General features: G+C 43.9%; 1 pseudogene; it reads left to right on the plus strand.

Annotated features, from left to right (window-relative positions):
• The first annotated feature begins 1,337 nt into the window (after positions 1 to 1,337).
• On the plus strand, positions 1,338 to 23,735 carry LOC118624480 (annotated as a pseudogene).
• Positions 23,736 to 24,595: the final 860 nt, after the last annotated feature.

The raw sequence follows: 24,595 nt of genomic DNA on the forward strand, positions 1-24,595 counted from the left end.
ACCTGCCGCGGAGAGGGGTGAGGGAGGGGCCGGAGAGGATGGGTAGACGGGGGAGCCGCGGAGGAATGGGGGAGGGGAAGTAGAGGATGCGCATATGCTAGCCCTCTCCACCCCACTCCCCACCCTGCTGAGCATGGGAGTAAATGGTTAAAGGACGATCTCTCCCTGCCGCAAACAAGACCCTTGTAATAGCCCTGGGAAACAACTTTGTGGGCTCCATCAGTCACCCCCATTTCTTCAGCATCTACTCTGACCCAGGCAGTGTTTTGGAGGCTGAACTCAGCAAAAGAATCCCTGCTCTCAGGAAGCTTTCTAGTGTAGGTATTGGGAATGGGGTGACACAGGGAACTCCAAAACAACGAAATAAATGCAATAATTTCGAAAATGGGGTGGCTTTCCATTGGGAGGTCAGGAATGGCCTTTCAGAGGTGAAATTCCAGGCTGAAAGAAAGCACGTGTGGAGATCCCAGGCAGGAGCCAGGTCAGTGTTTCAGCTGGAGCCCTGCGTGGAGGGGCAAAGGGAGCAGGAGAGGGAACTGCAAGGCTGGGTAGGCGGTGATAACGTCTTTGGATTTTTCCTGGTTGTAATAATAAGCCAGCGGAGCACTTTAAGCTAGGGAATGCCCTGATCTGACGTATGTTTTAATAGATTGGATAACGAATGGGCAGGAGATAGATTTGTCAGGGAGCGGTGGCTTTTGCTATGATCAGACAAGAGATGAGGACGTGTAAAGAGGGCAGTTATTCTGTTCCTAAGCAACTAGGCACTTGCTGCTAACTGAGGTCACACTAGCCCTTGTATTGTCACAGAGCTCAAGGTCTCCACCCTATAGGCAGTAGCATTGTCTATTTCTCTGACTTCTGTGTCATGGGTGCCTAGCACTGTGCCTGACACAAGCTCAATAACTGCTGGCTGAATAAGCAAATCCGTAAGATGATAAATTGACATCACAGTAAGGAAGTAGACCAAAAGAGGAAGACATGGGATTCGGGAAATAGGAACTCCAAACCAAGGGAGAAGCAAAGGGAATTAGTAGGCAGCAGTACAACAGTCCCAGAGTTCAGCTGATCCAGATTGGAACAAGCAAGAGACCCCAGGAGAGTGTCTAGAGGATGACATAGAATATGAAGTGTGTCTTACAGTAACTGAGATGAGACTTACACCAAAAGAGTTGATTAGTAACAAGTACAAAGAAAACTATGTAGGCTGGGGGCATCTGCACTGACAAATGGAAGCGTAGATGATGGTCTGAGACTTCACCACCAAGCTGGGAACCAAGGAGATGGCTGAGACTGAGGCAGGATCTCACCCTCGGTGGTGCAGACATGCCTGCAACATGCAAGATAAATTTCAGACCATGTCCGACCAGATCATTGGAAGAATTGATGACATGAGTCGTTGCATTGATGATCTGGAGAAAAATATTGCAGATCTCATGACACAGGCTGGGGTAGAACAACTGGTAGGTGAAACAAGATACCTGCTACACAAGAGTAGAAGGTTGCCAATTTACACTGAAATCTGGAACATGGTTTTTACAAGCCAAGAGAAGACCAAATGGCTTTTTGCAACTAACTACTATGTACAGACAGGCTTTATTCTATAAAATGTTCATTCTTATCATATACTATATAGTCAGTTTATAGAGTGATTTTCCCCACAGTTTCTTTCTCTGGCAGGGGGAGGGGAGTTAATCCTCACCCAAGAATATTTTTTCACTGATTTTTATTTTTTTTAAATATGTTTTTATTGATTTGAGAAAGAGAGGAAGGGTGAGGGAGAGAGATCCATCAGCTACCTCCTGATTCCACCAGGGTCTTAAAATTCCTTATTCCAGCCCTGGCCCGTTCGGCTAAGCGGTTAGAGTGTCGGCCTGCAGTCCGAAGAGACCCGGGTTCAGTTCCCGCTAAGGGCATGTACCTCGGTTGCAGTTTGTCCCTGGCCCTGGTTGGGTAGTGTGGGTGGCAACTACTCAATGTGTCCCTTTCACGTCGATGTTTCTCTTTCTCTCTCCCTCCCACTCTATCTGAACAAAATATCAAAAAATGTCCTCGGGTGAGGATAAAAATAAATAAAATAAAATAAAATAAAATAAAATAAAATAAAATAAAATAAAATTCCTTATTCCAAAATACCTGGCACTACTATGTTGCAAAAACTCAGACTTGAACAGCAATTTTATGTCTAAGTCCCCTGAGGTCAGATGATAAAGTAGTGAAGAGTAATCACTGCCACTTCAGTGTGAGAATTTTTAAGTACAGAAGATGACAGAATTGCCTAATGTAATGAGGCATTCATTAGAGTTTTGCATGAGCTCTGAATACTTCAATAGGACTCTACATTGTTCATCTAAAATAATTACCATAGAAAATCTGGCAGGATTTTAAAACTCAATTACTCCATCTTTTCTTTGAGCAGTTGATTGAGAAAAGAAACAGAAGAGACCATATTAAGTCTGTGCCAATTGCTTCGCTCAAAAATAATTAGTGACCTGTAGTAGGCTCAAGTTTTTAGAAATTCTGTTTCTTTAAACTATTTCTTACCCAAATTCTTGCAGAGTAATGGTTTTATAATTGATTATAGAAGACAAGGATAATAACTCTTGCCACTCAAAAATGCAGTGTCAGGAGTGCTAAGGATTGAGTATGAAGGAGGAGAGCCGCCCTGGCCCGTTTTGCTCAGCGGTTAGAGCGTTGGCCTGCGGTCCGGAGAGACCCGGGTTTGGTTCCCGCTAAGGGCACGTGCTTCGGTTGCAGTTTGTCCCCGGCCCTGGTTGGTCGTGCGGGTGGCAGCCACTCGATGTGTCCCTTCACGTCGATGTTTCTCTCTCTCTCTCCCTTCCTCTCTCTCCCTCCCACTCTATCTGTACAAAAAAATGGAAAAATATCCTTAGGTGAGGATAAAAAAAAAATTAAATAAATAAAATAAAAAAAATAAAAAAAAAAGAAGGAGGAGAGCCATGTGAGTACCACAGCAAAGTGACTTTGTATGGAAACAAATGAAAACATAAAGGATTGGTATTGGGCTTCATAGAGAAAAACACTTAATAAACACAGCATGTTTTTTATATAAATCCTCTATATCACCAATCTTGATTATTTGTATTGCAAATATATAATAATATTAAGGGGGAAAAGAAAACTAAGAAAAAATTAAAAAGACAGTTATTGGCTTCAGGAAAAACAAAGTTGTTTAATAATGTAAATATCAATCACTGAACTAACCAAAATTAGGATTAATTATTTGAGAAGAATGGGAGAGGAGACGCTCATATGGGTGGTGGGACAAGTGAAAGAGTTTAATCTTTCTTAGTGAAAACTAAGGGATGAAAATCTAACCTGAACAACCAAGAAGAGGCATTAATACATGTTATTTAGAGATGTGAGGATAAATATCCAAATAATCAAAACAGTGCAAATTGGTTTCTTCCAGAAATTGGGGAATGAGACAGGAGGGCGAGAGTAGGAACAGCCCACTACTTTTCTTCTTAACAAACTTTGCATGTATTAGGGGCTGAATTGTGTCTCTCACCAAAGTCATGTTGAAGTCCTAACCCCCAGTACCTCAGAATATAACTACATTTTGAGATAGGGCCTTTAAAGAGGTAATTAAATTAAAATGGAGTCAGACAAAATGGCCATCTGCAACCCAAGGATAAAGGCCTCGGGGAAGAAAACAAAACAAAACATAAAACAGCTGACACATTAACCTTGGATTTCTAGACTCTATAACTGTGAGGAAAATACATTTCTGTTGCTTAAGCCACCTGGTCTGTGGTATTTTGTTATAGCAGTGCTAGCAAACTAATAGAGCATGTACAAGTTTGGGGGGGGCTCTTTAGAGAGAGAGGTAGAGAGAGATAGAAACATCGATGAGAGAGAACATCCATTGACCACCTCCTGCATGCCCCCCATGGGGATTGGGCCCACAACCTGGGCATGGGCCCTGACTAGGAATCGAACCAGCGACCTCTTGGTGCATGGGTCGACGCTCAACCACTGAGCCACACCGGCTGGGCTGTACAAGTGATTTTTTAAAATTAAGGTTATATCTATGTATCATTTTTTATTAAAATAATTGAATTTTAAGAAATTTTTTTTTTTTTTTTTTTTTATCCTCACCCGAGGACATTTTTCCATTTTTTTGTACAGATAGAGTGGGAGGGAGAGAGAGAGAGAAACATCGACGTGAAGGGACACATCGAGTGGCTGCCACCCGCACAACCGACCAGGGCCGGGGACAAACTGCAACCGAAGTACGTGCCCTTAGCGGGAACCGAACCCGGGTCTCTCCGGACCACAGGCCGACGCTCTAACCACTGAGCCAAACCGGCCAGGGCGAATTTTAAGAAATTTAACAAAAGTTATTTCAAGATACTACATCAGTGCCCTCTGACAGTACCTCATATTGTATTTGAGAATATCTATTCACTGATTTTTTTTTTCCCTCTTAAGAAGCTCCCTTTGCCCTGGCCGGTTTGGCTCAGCGGTTAGAGCGTCAGCCTGCGGTCCAGAGAGACCCGGGTTCAGTTCCCACTAAGGGCACGTACCTTGGTTGCAGTTTGTCCCCGGTCCTGATTGCTCGTGCGGGTGGCAACCACTCGATGTGTCCCTTTCACGTCGATGTTTCTCTCTCTCTCTCTCTCCCTCCCACTCTATCTGAACAAAAATGGAAAAATGTCCTTGGGTGAGGATAAAAAAAAAAAGAAAAAGAAGCTCCCTTTGACATATTTATTAATTCTGAATACAAGTTTTGGTAACTATTCAGCAAACTTTAATGAGAGGGTTAGAGAAGAGAAACAATTTTGTCCAAGACGCACAGAAAGTTAGTGCACTGGTGGATCCACTTTCTTTCTGCCTCTTATGCCAATGTGTCTGTCAAACGCTGATTCTGTGACTCCTCCCTGTATGAGTCAGGGTCTAGTCTGGAAAACAAAAGACTCTCTAGGTATTGCACCAAAGAGAATTTAATATAAGAAATTGGTCAAATCAGTATTGGAGAACTGAAAAGCAAAAAGGGAACAGTAAGGTAACACAGAGATGGTAACTTCAGGATGTAGGTATCACCCCTAGGTCAGGGAGAACAAAGGACCAGCATGGTCAGAACCTAGTAGTTGGGAGGAAAGGCCCTGGAAAACTGGGGCTCAAACCTCTGAGCAGGAGTGGCGCCCAGCTGGTGCTGGTGGGTCTGAGGGTGCACAACGGGGCAGTTCTGAGAAAGTGTGACAAAGTGGAGACTGACACCTCCTGCTGCTGACAGGTGAGGAGATATTGGTGGGGCACTGCTGGAAGGAACAGCAGGCAACCAGGAGCAGGTCCCTCCTCCATGTTCCCGCCTTGCAGTGTCTTCTTAACACATCTCATTGGCAGAACCTTCAGGAAGCCAGCTGGCAAAGTAGAAATGAGTTTCAGCATCACAGAGTCTGGAAGGCTAGCCTCAGAGCTGACTAGCATGGTCACATACCCCACCCCTTGACTTTAGCAACCTCAAAAACTAGGGCAAGACCACATACAGTTTTCGACTCCAGCTGGCACCATGCACAGCTGAGTTCTGGCTAGTGTCCTATTTGAGGCCAAAGGGTACGTTTGGAATGAGTGTTAATACTTTTCTGAGTCATGTAATGGAAGTTCTTTGAACAAAGGTCATAAAGTACTGATGGCTTATTTTGCTGAAGACTTTCATCAAGGATTGATCTATAGATATACACAAAAATATTTCCTCAACTTTGTTAGATTTCTGTTACCGAATAACCTACACACTTGCTTGTAAACATCTTCACCTCTGATGCTTCAGAAACACGAACTAGCCCTGGCCGTTTTGGCTCAGCGGTTAGAGTGTCGGCCTGCGGTCCGGAGAGACCCGGATTCGGTTCCCGCTAAGGGCATGTACTTCGGTTGCAGTTTGTCCCCGGCCCTGGTTGGTCGTGCGGGTGGCAGCCACTCGATGTGTCCCTTCAAGTCGATGTTTCTGTCTCTCTCTCCCTTCCTCTCTCTCCCTCCCACTCTATCTGTACAAAAAAAAAAAAAAAAAGGAAAAATATCCTCGGGTGAGGATTAGAAACACGAACTAAAATCTGACACAGACTCAGGGACAATGCTTAGAGTTGGGTTCATAGGAATTGCAGCTTAGAAAAGAAAGCCATTTCTGCCCTGGCCTGTGGGGCTCAGTTAGTTGGGTGTGTCCTATACACTGAAAGGTTGCCGATTCCGCTCAGGGCACATGCCCAGGTTGTGGGCTAGTTCCCCAGTAGGGGACGTGCAGGGGGCAGCTGACTGATGTTTCTCTCTCTATCTCTCCCTCTTCTCTCTAAAAAAAGAAATCAATAAAAAAATTTTTAGAAAGAGAAAAAGAAAAAGCCATTTACTCCACAAGATATATTTGCTGTAAGTATATGTGGGTGGATGTTGCTGCCTTTGTATTATTTTGTTCCAAACAGTTAATATTACACCGTAGAAATGTTTTGTACCATGTTGCTTTCCCAGCAGTTGTCTCAGCATTTGTCAGCCATGTAGAACAAGGATGAACAAATGTTTTCTGTAAAGGGCCAGAGAGTCATATAGTCTGTCACTGTCATGCAAAAATGGCACAGACCACCAGTCTATGAATGGGCATGGCTGTGTTCTAGGACAACTCTACAAACAGGCAGTGGGCCACATTTAGACTAGTTTACTGACCCCTGGCCAAACATGCCAAACAAAATGACCAGTGCTGATCATCGGCATGTTTGCTAAAGGGAACACCAAGAGCTAGCTGGAAGATATGTTCCTGCGGTTAGTCCCATGGTTGTGTTTTCAGTCCTTTTATAGGTACATACTGCTGCCTTAGGTCTCCACAGATCAAAATGAATGAAAATTTCATAACATGTCCAGGCATTTTAGGCAAAATAAAATTTTTTTGACCCTATTATCTGGTCACTTCATTCAAAATCATTGTCCTTTTATGCTAAATTATCTTACTGATTGTGCCTATAGAGGTCTGAATTTTTTTTTAATGTTTTTATTGATTTTTAGGTGGGGGTGGGGGAGAGACATCGATGTGAAAGAGAAACATCAAACATCTGCCTCCTGCACGCCCCCTCCTGAGGATCGAGCCTGAAACCCAGGCACGTGCCCTGACAGAGTATCTAACTGGTGACCTTTGGTGCATGGAATGACATTCAACCAACTGAGACACACCAGCCAGGGCTAGAGGTCTGACTTTTAACTTCCGTTTTCTGTCACTTGCTGCTGGTCTGCCTGTGATTACAGGTGCCAGTGAATCTTTATAAATTTCCAGAGATAACTATTATCTGAATGAGCAGGGCAAACATCTAATTACCAAACATCTGCTTTTCTTGTTGTCCTGTGAACTTCCCTCCTCCCCTTGGAAGCCCCATGCCCCTGTCCCATTCTTCACAATAGCATATAAGCCTAAACTGGCCAACTTACTCTTGGGCCTCATATTTTTTATGGGGCTCCTGTGTATATGTAATTAAATTTGTTTTTCTCCTGTTAATCTGCTTATGTCAATTTAATTATTAGACAAGCCAAAAGAACTAAAAGGTTAGAGGAGTCCAGCTGGTGTGGATCAGTGGTTGAGAGTCCACCCATGCACCAAGAGGTTTCCGGTTCAATTCCTGGTTGGGACACATGCCCAGGTTGTGGGCCCGAACCCCAGTGGGGAACATGCAGGAGGTTACCGATCAATGTTCTCGCTCATCAGTGTTTCTATCTCTCCCTCTCACTTCCTCTCTCTCTCAAATCAATAAAGGAAAAAAAAATTTTTTTAATAAAAAAATAGAAGGGTAGAGGAAAATTTTTCTTACCCAACAGAACTCTCTTTGAAATATCAGTAGGTACTTTTCAGGGTCACAATTTAAAAGTTAATGGTGGAAAAAAAATTAAAAGAAAAGCAAAAAAAAAAAAAAAATGCCCTGGCCAGTTTGGCTCAGCAGTTGGAGCATTGGCCTGTGGTCCAGAGAGACCCGGGTTCGGTTCCCGCTAAGGGCACGTACCTCGGTTGCAGTTTGTCCCCGGCCCTGGTCGGTTGTGTGGGTGGCAGCCACTCGATGTGTTCCTTTCACATCGATGTTTCTCTCTCTCCCTCCCACTCTACCTGAACAAAAAATGGAAAAATGTCTTCGGGTGAGGAAAAAAAAGAAAGAAAAGAAAAGCAGTTATTTTATTTTATTTTATTTTATTTTTTATCCTCACCCAAGGACATTTTTCTATTTATCTAAAAGTAGAAAGAGAGGGAGAGAAAGGAAGAGAGAGAAATATCAACATGAGAGGGACACAATGACTGGTTGCCTCCCGCATGACTCTGAGCAGGGCCTGGGATGAACCAAAACAAAGGTACGTGCCCTTGGCTGGAATTGAACCCGGACTCATTGGTCGGCGGGCTGACGTTCTACTGCTAAGCCAAACCGGCCAGGGTGATGTTATTTTATTTTATTTATTTATATTTTTTTATCCTTACCTGAGGACATTTTTGCCTTTTTTTTTTTTTTTTTATCTTGAGAGAGAGCTGGAGGGAGAGAGGGAGGAAGGAAGAGAGAGAAACATCAACATGAGAGAGACACATCAAGTGGTTGCCACCTACACTACCTCAACCGGGGCCAGGGATATACAACAATCGAACCCGAGACTCTCTGGTCAGTGGGCTGATGCTGTAACCGCTGAGCCAAACTGGCCAGGACAGTTATTATTTTTTAATCATCCTTACTCTCCAGAAGGATCTATGATCCAATAAATTTTATTTATTCATCTGTTCCACAAATAATTATAAAATGTTATATATACACTGTCCTAGGAATTAGATTTAACAGGGAACAAACATAGTAAAACTCCCTGTCCTCAAGTTTACATACTAGTGATATTACTATAATAAAAAGCCCAATTGCAACAACTAGTACAAAGTATTCAGATTATGGTCACAATCAGTATAAAACCTACTGTTAATTGATTACATAAGACTGATGGACAAACAATTATTTTCCTAAATCAGTATAGTAAATCAGGCCATACATATGTATGTTGTCACTCCTAGGCTCATCTTAGCTCAGCACGTTATCAAATCTCATCTAGATGGAAGTTACAGAAGCGTCAAGACACTATGGAAAACTTTAACTGGGTCCTGAATCAAAGCCAGCCTTTGTGCAGTTTTGGAAAATATAGTTTCTTTCCATAAAAATTACGATAATAAGTAATGAGTTTTTTTAATATTATTTAATGAGTTAATATTTTCTAAATTCTCGGTTTTAATTTCTTCTATTAAATACTGATGGACATAACAGAAAACACTCTTTAGGGGATCTTCAGTAATTCATAGGAGCATAAAAATTTGGTCCTAAAATAAAATAAATGTTATTCCCATGTTATGGCTAGTGTAGTGGGGCTCAAAGAAGCTCAGGAAGATATCTTTGAAAGACAAGCCTCGGACTTCCGGTCAAGATGGCGGCGTACGTAAACGCGGTATCGCGTCCTCCCACAACCACATCAAAGTTACAACTAAACTATAGAACAACCATCACTCAAAACCACCTGAAATCAAGCTGAATGGAAGTCCTACAACTACGGAATTAACGCAGCAGCCACATCCAGACTGGTAGGAGGGCAGAGGCACAGGGGCTGGTCCCACACCCACGTGTGGCAGATAAAAATCAGGAGGGCCCTGGCCGGTTTGGCTCAGCGGTTAGAGCATTGGCCTGTGGTCCTGTGAGACCCAGGTTCGGTTCCTGCTAAGGGCGCATACCTCAGTTGCAGTTTGTCCCCAGCCCTGGTCGGTTGTGCGGGTGGCAGCCACTCGATGTGTTCCTTTCACATCGATGTTTCTCTCTCTCTCTCTGTTCCTCTCTCTCCCTCCCAATCTACCTGAACAAAAAATGGAAAAATGTCCTCAGGTGAGGATAAAAAAAAAAAAATCAGGAAGACACCTCGGCTGGGAAGGTCCTCCCTGAGGACTGAGGGGTCCCCGTCCCACACCAGGTGTTCCGCTCAGGGTTCCAGTGCCAGGAAGAGAAGTCCCCATAACTTCTGGCTGGAAAAACCAGCGGGAACTGAGACTCAGGAAGGCCTAGGTGGCTGGAGCCCCAGGCAGCTCCTTAAAGGACCCACACATGGATTTATCGAACTCACTCCCTCTAAGCTTGGAGGGGAGGCAGCTCGTGGGGCACCAGAGACATACAGGGAAGAACTGAGCTGTTCGGCATTGGAGCGAGGGCTGGAATGGAGGCTTTCTCAGGGACAGACATGCTGTCAGAGGCCTTTCTTCCTCTGGTGAGCCCTTCCCTGGGGCGGCAGACAGTCGCCATATCTGGGACTCCAGCAACCTGGCTCACACTGGTAGCCCCGCCCTGGTGATTCCCTGAGGCTTCGCCCCACCCAGCTTTCAGGCCCACCCAAGCTGTTGCCAGTTGCTTAACCATAGGATTGGCCTGTCTTGGATCCTGCTTCAGGTTTTCCTAAATTCTTTCAAACAAGCAGCATCTGGTCTCAGCTAGCCCCATACCTCTCATTAAGTAATACATAGAAACAAACACAGGGAGGCAGCCAAAATGAGGAGACAAAGAAACAGGTCCCAGATGGAAAGTACAGAAAAAAATCTCCAGAAAAAGAACTAAGTGAAATGGAGATAAGCAACCTAACAGATGGTGAGTTCAAAATACTGCTTATAAGGATGCTCAATGAACTTAGTGAGAACCTCAGCGAACTTAGTGAGGGCCTCAAGAGCATAAAAAGGGACCAGTCAGAAATGAAGGATGCACAGTCAGAAATGAAGGAGGCACTAATTGAAATAAAGAATAATTTACACAGATTCAATAGTAGAGTAGGTAAAGCCAAGAAGTAAATCATCAATTTGGAATGTAAGGTAGCAAAAAACACCCAATCAGAACAGCTAAAAGAAAAAAGAATCCAAAAAAATGAGGATAGTGTAAGGAGCCTCTGGGACAACTTCAAGTGTGCCAACATTCGCATCTGGGGGGTGCCAGAAGGAGAAGAGAGAGAACAAGAAGTTGAAAACCTATTTGAAACAATAATGGCAGAAAACTTCCCTAACTTGGTGAAGGAAACAGACATACAAGTTCAGGAAGCACAGAGAGTCCCAAACGAGATGAACCCCAAGAAGCCCACACCAAGATACATCATCATCAAAATGCAAAAGGTTCAAGACAAAGAGAGAATCTTAAAAGCAGCAAGAGAAAAGCAGTTAGTTACCTACAAGGGAGTTCCCATAGGACTGTCAGCTGATTTCTCAAAAGAAACTTTGCAGGCCAGAAGGGAGTGGCAAGAAATATTCAGAGTGATGAAACGCAAGAACCTACAACCAAGATTACTCTATCCTGCAAAGCTGTCATTTAGAATCAATGGACATATAAAGACTTTCCCAGACAAGAAAAAGTTAAAGGAGTTCATCACCACCAAACTGTTATTATGTGAAATGTTTAAGGGTCTTTTTGAAGAAAAAGATAAAATATGTGAACAAACAAAATGGCAATGAATACATATCTATTGACAATGGAATCTACAAACAAAATGAACAGGCAGAACAGAAACATTCTCATAGATACAGAGAACATTTTGTTGGTTGCCAGATGGGAGGGGTTTAGGGGAATGGGTAAAAAAGATGAAGGGATTAAGGAGTACAGATTGCTTTCTGGACTGACAGACCTCAGAGAGAAAGGCGTTGGTGGTTGGGAAGAAATAAACCAAAGAACTTATATGCATAACCAATGGACACAGACAACAATGTGGGAAAAGGTAGGAGTGGGACGGGAGTGGGGAGGAGGAGGTCAATGGGGGGGGGGAAATGAAGTACATCTGTAATACATTAAACAATAAAGATAAAAAAGAAAAAAGAAAAGACAAGCCTCATCTGGCAGGTGTGGTTCAGTGGACTGAGCGTCATCCCATGGACTGAGAGGTCCCGGTTCGATTCCTGGTCAGGGCACATGCCTGGATTTCTGGCTCGATCCCCAGTAGGAAGTGTGCAGGAGGCAGCCCATCAACGTTTCTATCTCTCTCTCACTTCCTCTCTCTCTGAAAAATCAATAAAAACATATTTTATTTTATTTTTCCTCACCTGAGGACATTTTTGCAATTTTTTTTTTTTTAATCTTGAGAGAGAGCAGGAGGGAGAGAAGAAGGAAGGGAGAGAGAGAAACATCAACATGAGAGAGACACATCAAGTGGTTGCCACCCACATGACCCTAACCGGGGCCAGGGACATACAGCAACCAAGGTACGTGCCCTTAGTGGCAATCGAACCTGAGACTCTCTGGTTCGTGGGCTGATGCTGTAACCGCTGAACCAAACCGGCCAGGACAGTTATTATTTTTTAATCATCCTTACTCTCCAGAAGGATCTATGGTCCAATAAATTTTATTTATTCATCTATTCCACAAATAATTATAAAATGTTACATGTACACTGTCCTAGGAACTAGATTTAACAGTGAAAAACATAGTAAAACTCCCTGTCCTCAAGTTTACATTCTAGTGATATTACTATAATAAAAAGCCCAATTGCAACAAAAAGCCCAAAAGTATTCAGATTATGGTCACAATCAGTATAAAACCTACTGTTAATTGATTACATAAGACTGATGGACAAACAATTATTTTCCTAAATCAGTATAGTAAATCAGGCCATACATATGTATGTTGTCACTCCTGGGCTCATCTTAGCTCAGCACGTTATCAAATCTCATCTAGATGGAAGTTACAGAAGCGTCAAGACACTATGGAAAACTTTAACTGGGTCCTGAATCAAAGCCAGCCTTTGTGGGGTTTTGGAAAATATAGTTTCTTTCCATAAAAATTACGATAATAAGTAATGAGGTTTTTTAAATATTATTTAATGAGTTAATATTTTCTAAATTCTCGGTTTTAATTTCTAATAATAAATACTAATAGACATTTTAGAAAACACTCTTTAGGGGATCTTCAGTAATTCATAGGAGTATAAAAATTTGGTCCTGGAATAAAATAAATGTTACTCCCATGTTATGGCTAGGGTAGTGGGGCTCAAAGAAGCTCAGGAAGATATCTTTGAAAGACAAGCCTCACCTGGCGGGTGTGGTTCAGTGGACTGAGCGTTGTCCCATTGACTGAGAGGTCCCAGTTCGATTCCTGGTCAGGGCACATGCCTGGGTTTCTGGCTCCATCCCCAGTAGGGGGCGTGCAGGAGGCAGCCCGATGGATGTTTCTATCTCTCTCTCCCTTCCTCTCTCTCTAAAAAATCAATAAAAGCATATTTTATTTATTTTTTCCTCACCCAGGGACATTTTTGCATTTTTTTATCTTGAGAGAGAGCAGGAGGGAGAGAGAGAGAAAGGGAGAGAGAGAAACATCAACGTGAGAGAGACACATCGAGTGGTTGCCACCCACTCGACCCCAACCGGGGCCAGGGACATACTGCAACCAAGGTACGTGCCTTTAGAGGAAATCAAACCCGAGACTCTCTGTCTGCGGGCCGACGCTCTAATCGCTGAGCCAAACCGGCCAGGGCAAAAAGATATTTTAAATAAATAAATAAATAAATAAATAAATAAATAAATAAATAAAAGACAAGTCTCATTTGATCTTGTTATCCTTTCCATTCAGCTCTGTGAAATAGATATTCACTTCATCCTCTGAAACGAACATAATTGGAATTCTGTATAAAGTATAATTTAGCAACCCAACATGTATGTTCCTTATTGCTTCTGTCATCGAGTTTAAACTTTTAAGAAAAATTATCCCAAACTTGGAAATACGGCAAAATATTACTGTGTGCCTTTTCAAAGTCATACTAGACAGAGCTCTAAAAAGCCTGCGTGGGGGTTCACCCGATTCTAGGGAGGTCATCTCATTTGGTCTATCATTTACTGTTGATAAGGCTCAGAGTCTGTAAAATTAGATACTAACTTATAGAAGAAAAGTCACAAATGACTTTGTCAGGTAGAAAAGATCACTCCAAAAGTTACTGCTTTATTGCTCTGTCAATATAAAGCGGTGTTACATTTAATTTTGCAGTCTTATTCCATCATTCTTTTACCATAGAGTATATTCGCCATCTCCTCTATTCGCCTCTGAGCTGGGTTGACGTCCCTGGTTCCCTCCTCTTCACTGTTCAGAAGGGTAAATCAGAGGCCAGTTTGCCTGGCTGCTGGGGAGGGTGTGTCTGGTATGGGAAGACCCGCCTGTGCAGAGGCCAGCATGGCTCCTTTCGGGAATTCCCGGAGGCTCCAGGCGGCTGAAGCACTGCTTCTCGAACTCTGATAAGCATGTGGATCCCTTCGATTCAGTGAAGCTAGGGTGAGGCCCAAGATTCTGCGTTTCTCCAAGCTCCTAGGTGTAGCGGATGCTGCTGGGCCGTGGACCACACTTGGAGTAACAGTGGGCTGGGCCAGAGCACAGGGGCATGTGGGAATGAACAGAGATGAGGATGGAAATTCAAGCAAATAAACGCGGAACTGGAAAAGACTCTCTAATAAAAAATAACCATTTTTTACACTCTATGTCAAACAAAAAGATTCTTAAGCCCAAGCAGGTGGTTCACTCATTAAAATAACATATGCACTCTCACCACACGTCAGTGTAGTCACAGAAGGAGACAAGGCAGTATTTCATGAAAACTGTCCTGTTTTCTCTCTTTTCTCTTGTGTTTAGTTGAGCTCAATTGTATTTGGTGGTGTCTACTGCCATCCAGTGGAAATGAACTGACATTATTAGGACTGCCTCCTTTATATAGTAGTTTTCAAAGTGCTCTTATTTTATATTCACAGTAGCCTATGAAATAGACATTATTATTCCAGTTTTAATTTTTACGAAAAACTTCATATCATTATCTTACTATGATCTAGGCACTATGCACAATCTAACTTATTCCCCATAACACTCTTATGTGATACATATGTATTGCCTGTGAAGTTATTACATTTACAGATGAGGAAGCTAAGGCTAAGAGAATTTAAGAAATATATTCAGACTCCAACAGCTTATAAGCAGGAGCATAAGATTCAAACCCAGGCATGCATCACTAATATAAATCATCATCATCATCTTCTTCGTTATCGTCTTCACTATAACAAAGCATTATGATTATATGCCAGGCATTTTACCAAGTCCTTTACAGGTTTTATAATAATTTAATCCTCATAACAACTCCTATATTGTTATTATAGTCACCATGCTGTCCATTAGATCCCCAGAACTTGTTCATCTTATAAGTGCGAGTTTGTACCCTTTGACCAACATCTCCCCATTTCCCCCATCCCCACCCCCTGACAAACACCATTCTATTCTTTGTTTCTATGAATTTGACATTTTTCAGATTCCATATTTAAGTGAACTCATATGGTATTTGTCTTTTTCTGTGTTGTTGAAGCCATGATGGAAACATGTCGAGGCAAAAAAATCAATAGGAGTACACGTTAAGAGACTAAACCAGGCCCAGCTGGTTTCTCGGTGAAGAGGCTACCAATGAGAGTACAGTTTCTGTGAGTAATGGAAACTGAAAGCAGATTTCATAATGTGGGGAAATAGAAGTGGAACTAGCCATTCTTTTTTTTCTAGAAAGACCGAGGGAAAACAGTAGCTAAGGCCGATGGCAGAGGCAAGTGAGAGAAAGTGAGGCAAAGAAGGGGTTGGATGACGGGACACTTGTTTGGTTTGGTTTTGCATGGGCGACACCCAAGTCAATGATTTATGCAGAAAGGGAAGGGCGTGAAGGGCAAGTTGGCCCAGAGAATACATGTAACTTCTCTTCTAAATACACAAACGTGTGGTGAAATGTCAACCATGTGGCTGCTATAGGAATAAATATGACAGTCTCCAGCTTCAAGGATTCCACAGTCCTGAATACTAAGGGACCTGTGTACCTCTCTCTTCTGAAGCCTGGAGGAGGTAGTAAACAGCATGGATTAGTGACGAGCAATCTTCTCTACGTGAGGCTCAATTTAGGAAAGACATATATATGGTCCCCAGATTTCTTTGCAGTTGTGTTTAAACATTCTTTTTTTCTTTTACTTTTTTAACTTATTAATTGATTTTAGAGAGAGAGAAGGAGAGAGACATCAATTTGTTGCTCCACCCACTCATGCATTCATTGGTTGATTCTTGTATGTGCCCTGACCAGAGATCAAACCCACAACCTTGGCGTATCAGGACGACCCTCTAACCAACTGAGCTACCTGGCCAGGGCTTGTGTAAGCTTTCTTTATTTCTGTCACTAGAGGGCTCTGTTTTTCGACTAACGTTCCACAAACAACCTCACTACTGGCACCACTGCAGCATAACACCCAGGCTTGGAAGAGAAGTTTAACGAGATGACACCATCTGGGCTTGGTGAAGGTTAAGACAGAGGCGGAGAAGAGATCTGGCATCAGAATGCCGTCACCGACCAGGAACAACCACAAAAACTCTGGCCCTTCAAGAAATTCTAAGTCTGGTGGCAACTGGAGAAGGAGGGCTACCGACTCGGTGGGAGCGCAGAGCCGGAGCAGAGGGGAGCAGGGATGCCGATTCAAAAGAGAAATTTCATGCCCCGCCCCATCTCCTCTCAGCCTAAAAACAATGAATAGAGAATAAAGTATTTGAGCCCCACCCAGCCCATCTTCTGAATGAAGTCAGGCAATCTGTTAAATTGCTGTAGAGATTTCTGGAAGAGTTGAAGGTCAATCCTCTTCCAGTTCTGGTCCTGAAAGGTAACTATTATCCCCTTGTGTTTCATTCATATGCAAATATCCTGAAGCACAGCAATCAAAGAACCAGCCCTGGGGAGTAAACAAGCTTGAGAAAAGCAACGAAGATGCTCTCTCCCCTTCCAGCTTTTTCTTTTTAATTTTATTTTCCTTTATTGATTTGAGAGAGAGAGGACGTGAAAAGGAGAGAAAGATAGAAACATCGATGAGAGAACATCAATTAGCCACCTCCTGCATGCCCCCAACTGGGGATCGGGCCCACAACCTGGGCATGTGTCCTGGCCCGGAATCGAACTGGCGACCTCAACCACTGAGCCACCCCTGCTGGACTCGCCCCTTCCAGCTTTAAAAGGGCCTACAAGCACGCAGAATCATGGGGCTCTAGGAGATTCAGGAGTCCCTCCAGCCACTTGGCTTTCTGAAGGCTCACCGCCACCTACACCTGGGCCAGTGCCTCCTCTGCTCTCAGTGCCCTCCTCCCCCCTGGTGCAGCTGAGCCGTGTTCCAGCAGCCTGGCCCAATAAAGGAAGCACCATTCCACTTGCTCCCATTACGGATGAGTGTTTAGGAAGGCAAAGGTGGTGTGTTCAGAAGCGGCTCTACTGGAGAATGACCTTCTAATATGAGAAGTCCAACTACTTACTTAACTTCAAGAGATTTCTGACACCTTAATAATTAAAGCTCATGCACCTCAGCAAGGTGGTTTTCACATTTTTTCTGTTTTCTTGAAATTTTCCTGCCCGCAGCCATTGCCTCAGCTGGGGTAATCTTCCTTCCCTCGGCCTCCTCCCCAGCCTCCTAAATTCACCTTCACCTCCAAAACCTGCTTGCCAACATGCAAAACCCCTGCCAAGTCTTGGCCCTTCCAAGAAGCATGTCTGTAATGTCACATTCTCCAAAGGGCACACCTAGCCCTCATGAATGACTTCTTTCTCTTCTCTTCTCTGGTTATATTTGTTAAATGTCCTCACACCCTCATTTAGAAAATATTTATGGAAGCTTACTGGGTGCCAGGAGATTTTGTAAGGTGCATCAACAATTTCAGAATAGATAAAGTGAACAATCCTATTCCCCAGGAGCTCAGAGTTCAGTGAGGGGAGACACCATGTGAACACATTACTATGTGATAAGTACTGAGAAGGCAAGCCGGTACAGAGGATCCCCTTATCTCACAGTGCAAAGACCCCTGCCCTTGGCTCTTAGGAGAAGGCAAGCCAGGTGCAGCCCCTTATGCAATGCAGCGACCCCGCCCTTGGCTTTTGTAGCGTAATTCCCATACGTCCCCCAAGGCCTACACTGCAGTGGAACTAGAAGGCCCCCAAATGCCCGGAGGCTTATCATGTATAAAAGGTGCCTGGAACACAGGCTCGGGGCTCAGCCTGTGGAGGTGACTCCGCTGGGACAGCACCGTTGTGCACTAAACAGTCATTTTCTAATCCTCCGAGTGTGTTGCAGTCTGTCTCTTCCCGCCGATTGAATTTCTGTCACAACAGTACTATGTTTAAGATGGTCCCTAGGTACCATGGAAAATCAACCCAGACTTGAGGGTCCTGGAAAGGCTTTCTGGAGGAGGAACAGGGAGAGGAATTTCAGGCAGGTAAGTACATAGGCAAAGGCGTGGAGAAGGGCCCTGGCCTAGGTAAGGAACACCAGTGAGCCAGTTGGGCTGGAGGGCAAGGTCAGGCAGGGCATGGGAAAGGTGGGATGAAGCTGGAGTGGAGAGCAGGGACCGGAGCACCAAGGCTCTTTTGAGCCACGCTGAGGGGTTTGTCTTTGATCTCAGGCAGCCAGGCCTGAGTGTGGTGAAGGCAGTGCAGAGCATGTTTGGGGATTGTAAGAATGAAGGTGCCTCACACAGGGTCTGACGTACACAGAAGGTGGATGAGGATTTCTTTCATGAGGAGGGAAGCTAGAAGTTACCTAGGCTGTGAGGTTACCCAGGTGAGAGATGACAGCCAGAAACAAAACAGGTGACTGTCTTCAGAGTATCTATGTCTTCCTTTGTGTGTGTCTGGTCTCCTTCCTTCGTTGGAATGGAAACCACAAGATGTAAATGTTGTCTTGTATACTGCTTAGTATAAGCCCAGGACTTATAGTATTGCTTAGATCCTAAGCGCCACTCAATAAATCTGAATGAAGGAAGGAGAGCGGCACTAGGGTGGAGGCAGGGTCTAAGGAGGCAGACTTTGCCTGCAGTCGCTGCCCTCAGGCTATGACCCCTGAGATGCTGCACCCTCAGAAATGGTGACTGTATTAGTTCCCTATTGCTGCAGTAACACATTACCACTCGGTGGCTTAAAACAACTCAAATTTTTCTCTCATACTTCTGGAGGTCAGAATCCCCAAATCAGTCACTGAGCTAAAGGCAAGGTGTCTGCAGGGCTGGGTCTTTCTGGGAACATAGGAGTGAATCCATCTTGGCTCCTGACTCCTTTCTCAAGTCACTCCAACCTCTTCCTTCTCAGGTCTCCTATATGCTGCTTTGTACTCAAATCACCCTCGGCCTCTCACTTACAAGGACACTTGTGATTACATTTAGTGCCCACTTGGATAATCCAGATAATCTCTGCCTTTCAAAATCTTCTATTTATATTGAATGTCAGCCCTGGCTCAGCGGCCTGCAGACCAGAGTCCCAGGTTCAGTTCCCACTAAGGGCACATACCTCGGTTGCAGTTTATCCCCAACCCGGTTGGGGTCATGTGGGTGGCAACCAGTCGATGTGTCTCTTTCACATTGATGTTTCTCTCTCCCTCCTGCTCTATTGGAAGATAAATGCAAAAAAATAATAATATATATATATTGAATGTCAATGGTAATTGAAATAATGTTTTTTAATTTTTTACTTAATCACATCTGCAAAGTCCCTTTTGCCAAATAAGATAACATTTACAGGTTCTGGATATTAGGACATGGGTATCTGTGGGGACCATTACTCGGCCCAACACAGTGACCAGCACATGAGGTGGTCCTGGGCACTTGAGTGAGCCTGCTATAAGGTTGGTAGGACTGAACCTCTTTACCTGAGAAGCAGGAGAAGAGTGTTAGGAGCTCAATTTGGAGCCAGACTGCCCAAATTCAAAGTTCTGCTCCTCACTAGTTGTGTGACCTTAGATAAATTACTTAAGCTCTCGGTCTCAGTTTTCCTTATCTTTGAAAATGGAGATAATAATAACTTGGGGGATGGATGAGATAAACAAAAGAACTTCTATGCATGTATAACCAATGGACATAGACAACAATGCTGGGGCAGGAGGCAGGATGGGGAGGAGGGTGTCTAGGGGGAGAAAAGGAGAAACATCTATAACAAAAATAAATTAATAAAAGTTGGGGGAAAAAATAGTAACTGCCCCCTGTGGTAGCTGGGATGAGCTAATGCATGAAAGCATGTAGGTAGACTAGTGCCAGGAAGTGTTGACCATTTGGGATAGTTCACAGAAAAAACCTGGGGACACTGGAATCTCACCTCTCAACTGAGGTTGTGTCAGGCACTCAACCCTGAAGAAGCACACTACAGTGGGAATCTGAAGTCTCTCTCATGGTGGTCTTGGCCTCATTCCTTCCCTGTGAACCTGACCTCTCTAGGTCCTGGTCTTAGAGCAAAATTGTAACCCTGTCCCCTCAGCGCCCCCAACTCCCCTCCAACCACCACGAAGTTAAGAGGCCCCTCCCCATCCTCTCCTGGACCAGGAAGTTCATGCTCAGTTTCCCCACAGAGCACCCCATGTCTCAAGCTTCTGCAAGAGAGAATAGGACAAAATAACCTGATCATCTCTTGAGTCGGGTTAACATGGAGCAGAGGTCACTGGATCTGTGCCCTTTAAGAACAAAAACACTTGCCAGTGTCATCATTGCAATGCTAGCGTGGTCAATATTCATTAGGACATACGACCTTTGACACTGGGAGGTCCCGCCCTCCACCCCACCCCTGCATTGGGACGTGAGATTAGCAAATCAGGGCCCTGCAGTCCCAGCCAGCAGGCAGGACTTGGCACAGCCACAGGCCTGGGGTGTTAGAATTCTCAGGTATGTGTTTTATAGGGAGACAATGACTTGGGGTGGGGGTGGGGGAACAGGACTCTGCATTGCTACTCAAACTCTCCCATTGAATCTCTGTCTTCAGTATCAACATCACCCAATTTTAGGTCATCTTTCTACAAGTTCCCTAAAAGCAAAGGGAACTTTTCATATTTCCCTTCTCGATTTTTAGTTAAGAATTTTCTAATCCTGGCAAATTACTTCTCTGAGCCCTAGTTTCCTCGTGTATAAAATAATTTTTTAAAAAGTTAATACTGCCCTGGCCGGTTTGGCTCAGCGGTTAGAGCGTCGGCCTGCGGTCCGGAGAGACCCGGGTTCGGTTCCCGCTAAGGGCACGTACCTTGGTTGCAGTTTGTCCCCGGCCCTGGTTGGATCGTGTGGATGGCAACCACTCGATGTGTCGCTTTCACGTCGATGTTTCTCTCTCTCTCTCCCTCCCACTCTATCTGAACAAAATATCGAAAAATGTCCTCGGGTGAGAATTAAAAAAAATAATAATAAATAAAAATAAAAAATAAAAAGTTAATACTAAAATAGCACTTACTGTTTGCCAGGGCCTGACCTAAGCACTTTACTTATTTGAATCCATATAATCCTTATGACAACTCTAAATTATAGGAACTATTACCTCCATTTTACAGACAGGAAAATTGAGACCAAGATTCACGGCAGGAACAGCCTAGCTAGAAAGCTGTCATTGGCACCTCTGCTATGGGACACGCAGGACAACCACTGTGAATAGTCATTTCTCAACCATTCGTATATATTTACGTCACTAAATCCCAGACCATTCCTGGATAGGCTGAACCTAGGTCATGGTATTTGTTAAGAATTGAGGACAGATTTCATTGGTTCTTTTCAACACCCATGATGAAGGTAAAGTCATATCTTCAAAGTGCAAACAATAGGTGACTTTCCCCTGTATTAGTTTTCATTGCTGTGTAACAAATTACCCCAACTCATAGCAACTTAAAACAATAAACATTATCTTACAGTTTCTGTGGATCAGGAATCTGGATACAATTTGGCTGGGTCCTTTAGCTCAGGGTCTCAAAAAGAAGCAAGTATGTTGTCAATCAGTATAGTTATTATACTCTGGCCAGTTTGGCTCAGTGATTAGACTGAAGGGTCTCGGATTCAATTCTCATTCAAGGGCATGCACCTGGGTAGCAGTTTCCAGGTCATGCCGGAGGCAACCAGTTGATGTGTCTCTCTCACATCAACTCTCTCTTTCTCTCCATCCCTTCCATTCTATCTAAAAAAATCAATGAAAAGATATCCTCAATGAGGATTAACAAAAAAGTATAATCATCGCAAGGCTCACCTAGGTAGGGTTCATTTCCAAATTCACTCATGTAGCTGTTGTTAGGCCTCGGGTCTTGGCTGACTGTTAGCCAGAATCATTAGTTCCTTGCCACACTAGCCTCTCCATAAGGCTACTTATACCATGGCAGCTGGCTTCCCCCAGACTGGAGAGACAGAGAGAGAAAGAGGAGGAGAAGAGGGAGGAGGAGTTGAGTAAATGTCTTCTCAATGCAATACTTAGGAAGAGAGTAGAAAAGAGCCGAAAGAAGGAATTAAGTTAGGAGGCAAGGGCAACCCAGAGGACTGGTGAAATAGCTTGAACATCAATGTTTTTCTTTTGTTTTTTCATATGTTAGCAGACATATTCCATATGGAAACAAATTATAACTTAAAACTAAAGGAAAAATAGTCAAAGTTCAGGAATCCATCATGTAACAAGAAATGAACAAATTCTCAATATGAAAAACATGCAAGTGTAATTTTAAAATGGATAAAACCAAAGAAGTCTAACAGTTGCCGTGAAATACAAGATCATTGGAACAGATGGAAATCGTCAGTGATATTATGCAGGTAGAGAAAGGAAAGTTAACCCCTGGAAAAGATGAAGTCAGAGTCTGAAGCATTTAAGGTTGTGGCATACATTTTACTGGAGAAACGTCATACCTTCCTGTTTTGGAGTTAGGGCTCACAATTAAAAAATTTTTGAACAACCATCTGTGTGTACAGAATTACTTACCATGTACCCTGCTTGCTGTGCACTAGTAGCTTTCAAACCCTTTTGACCTGGGCGAAGAGTAAGAAATACATTTTACACAGTAACTAATGTGCACACACTCAGACACACAAGTATGAGTTTTATGAAAACAGTATTCATCCTTACATGTTATGCACGCAGACTTTTATATTCTTGTGTATGTCATTTTAAAATTCTTGTCAAGATTCACTACACAGATTGCATGAACCATTAATAGGTTGTGACATGCAGGTTAGAAAATACTGTTTTGGAGGAAAAGTTCCAAAAAAGCTGAACAGTCAAGATGTGTGACTTTGCCCTGGCCATTTGGGCTCAGCAGTTAGAGCACTGGCCAGCAGACAAGAGAGGCCCAGGTTCAGTTCCTGCTAAGGGTACGTACCTCGGTGGCAGTTTGTCCCTGGCCCTGGTTGGGGTCGTGTGGGTGGCAACCACTCGATGTGTCTCTCTCATATTGATGTTTCTCTCTCTCCTTTCACTTTCTCTCTCTCTCTCTTTCTCTCTCTCTCTCTCTCTCTCTCTCTCTCTGTCCCTCCCTCAAGATAAATGCAAAAAAAGAAAATGTCCTCGGGTGAGGATAAAAAGATGTGTGACTTCACTGAGGACCAGACTACAGAGTTCAAGAGGCCTTCCAGCTGTTCAGCTGAACAGGGGATGCCAGTGTGGGGACATGAGGAGGGCCCTTGGCCAGAAGCCCACCAACCCTGAGGTGCTCAGGTCCTGGGGACCCCCAAGAGTGATGAAATGAACACAAAGGTGCTGGACTTGGAGCACTTCCTGCCCATGCTGCAGACTGTGGCCAAGAACAAGGACCAGGGCACCGATGAGGACTTTGTCGAAGGCCTTAGAGTGTCTGACAAGGAAGGGAACAGCACTGCCATGGGTGCTGAGATCAGACATGTTCAGGACACGCTGGGTGAGAAGATGACAGGAAGATGCTGGTGGCAGGGCACGAGGACAGCAATGGTTGCATCAACTAGGAAAAGCTCACTTGTATGGTGCTGAAAGGCAGAAGACATTCCCTGTGTGCCCAGAGCCCTGTGCCTCCCCCTGTATGTGACCCAAGGCTTCCTAGGTCCTCTTGTCACACAACTTTCCTTGCTCGTCTCTCTTGGATGATGTCTCACATCAGCATTCACCAAGTAAACTTGCTCTCTGTGGCCTAAAAAACAACAGCTCTGGCCAGTTTGGCTCAGCGGTTAGAGCGTCCGCCCACGGTCCAGAGAGAACTAGGTTCAGTCCCCACTAAGGACATGTGACTCAGTTGCAGTTTGTCCCTGCCCCAGTTGGAGTCATGTGAGTGGCAACCAGTTGATGTGTCTCTCTCACGTCAATGTTTCTCTCTCTCTCTTCCTCCCTCTCTCCCTCCCGCTCTATCTGAAGATGAATGCAAAAATGTCTTCAGGTGAGGATAAAAAAAACCAACAACAAAACAAAACAAAACACTGCTCAGTAAGACTTTTACCCTATTTCAGCCTTAATTACAGAGAGAAGTTAAGATAAAGCCAGCAAGCTCAAATTTACCTCAGCTGACTGCCCTGTAGGGAAAAGGAAGGGAATCGAGTATAAAATGTTTTCTTAAAAATTTTTTTTATTTATTTTTTATTGATTTTTAGAGAGAGGGGAACGGAGAGGGAGAGAGATAGAAACATCAATGAGAGAGAACATCAGCTGGTCACCTCCAGCATGCCCCCCGACTGGGGATTTGACCCACAACCTGGGCATGTGCACTGACCCTGACCGGGAATCAAACTAGAGAGCTCTTGGTGCAGGGGTTGACGCTCAACCACTGAGCCACACTAGCCGGGCTAAAATGTTTTTTTTTTAAAGATTTGAATAA

The sequence above is a fragment of the Molossus molossus genome, unplaced genomic scaffold, assembly GCF_014108415.1.
Source record: "Molossus molossus isolate mMolMol1 unplaced genomic scaffold, mMolMol1.p scaffold_m16_p_1, whole genome shotgun sequence".
In the NCBI taxonomy this organism is placed as follows: Eukaryota; Metazoa; Chordata; class Mammalia; order Chiroptera; family Molossidae; genus Molossus; species Molossus molossus.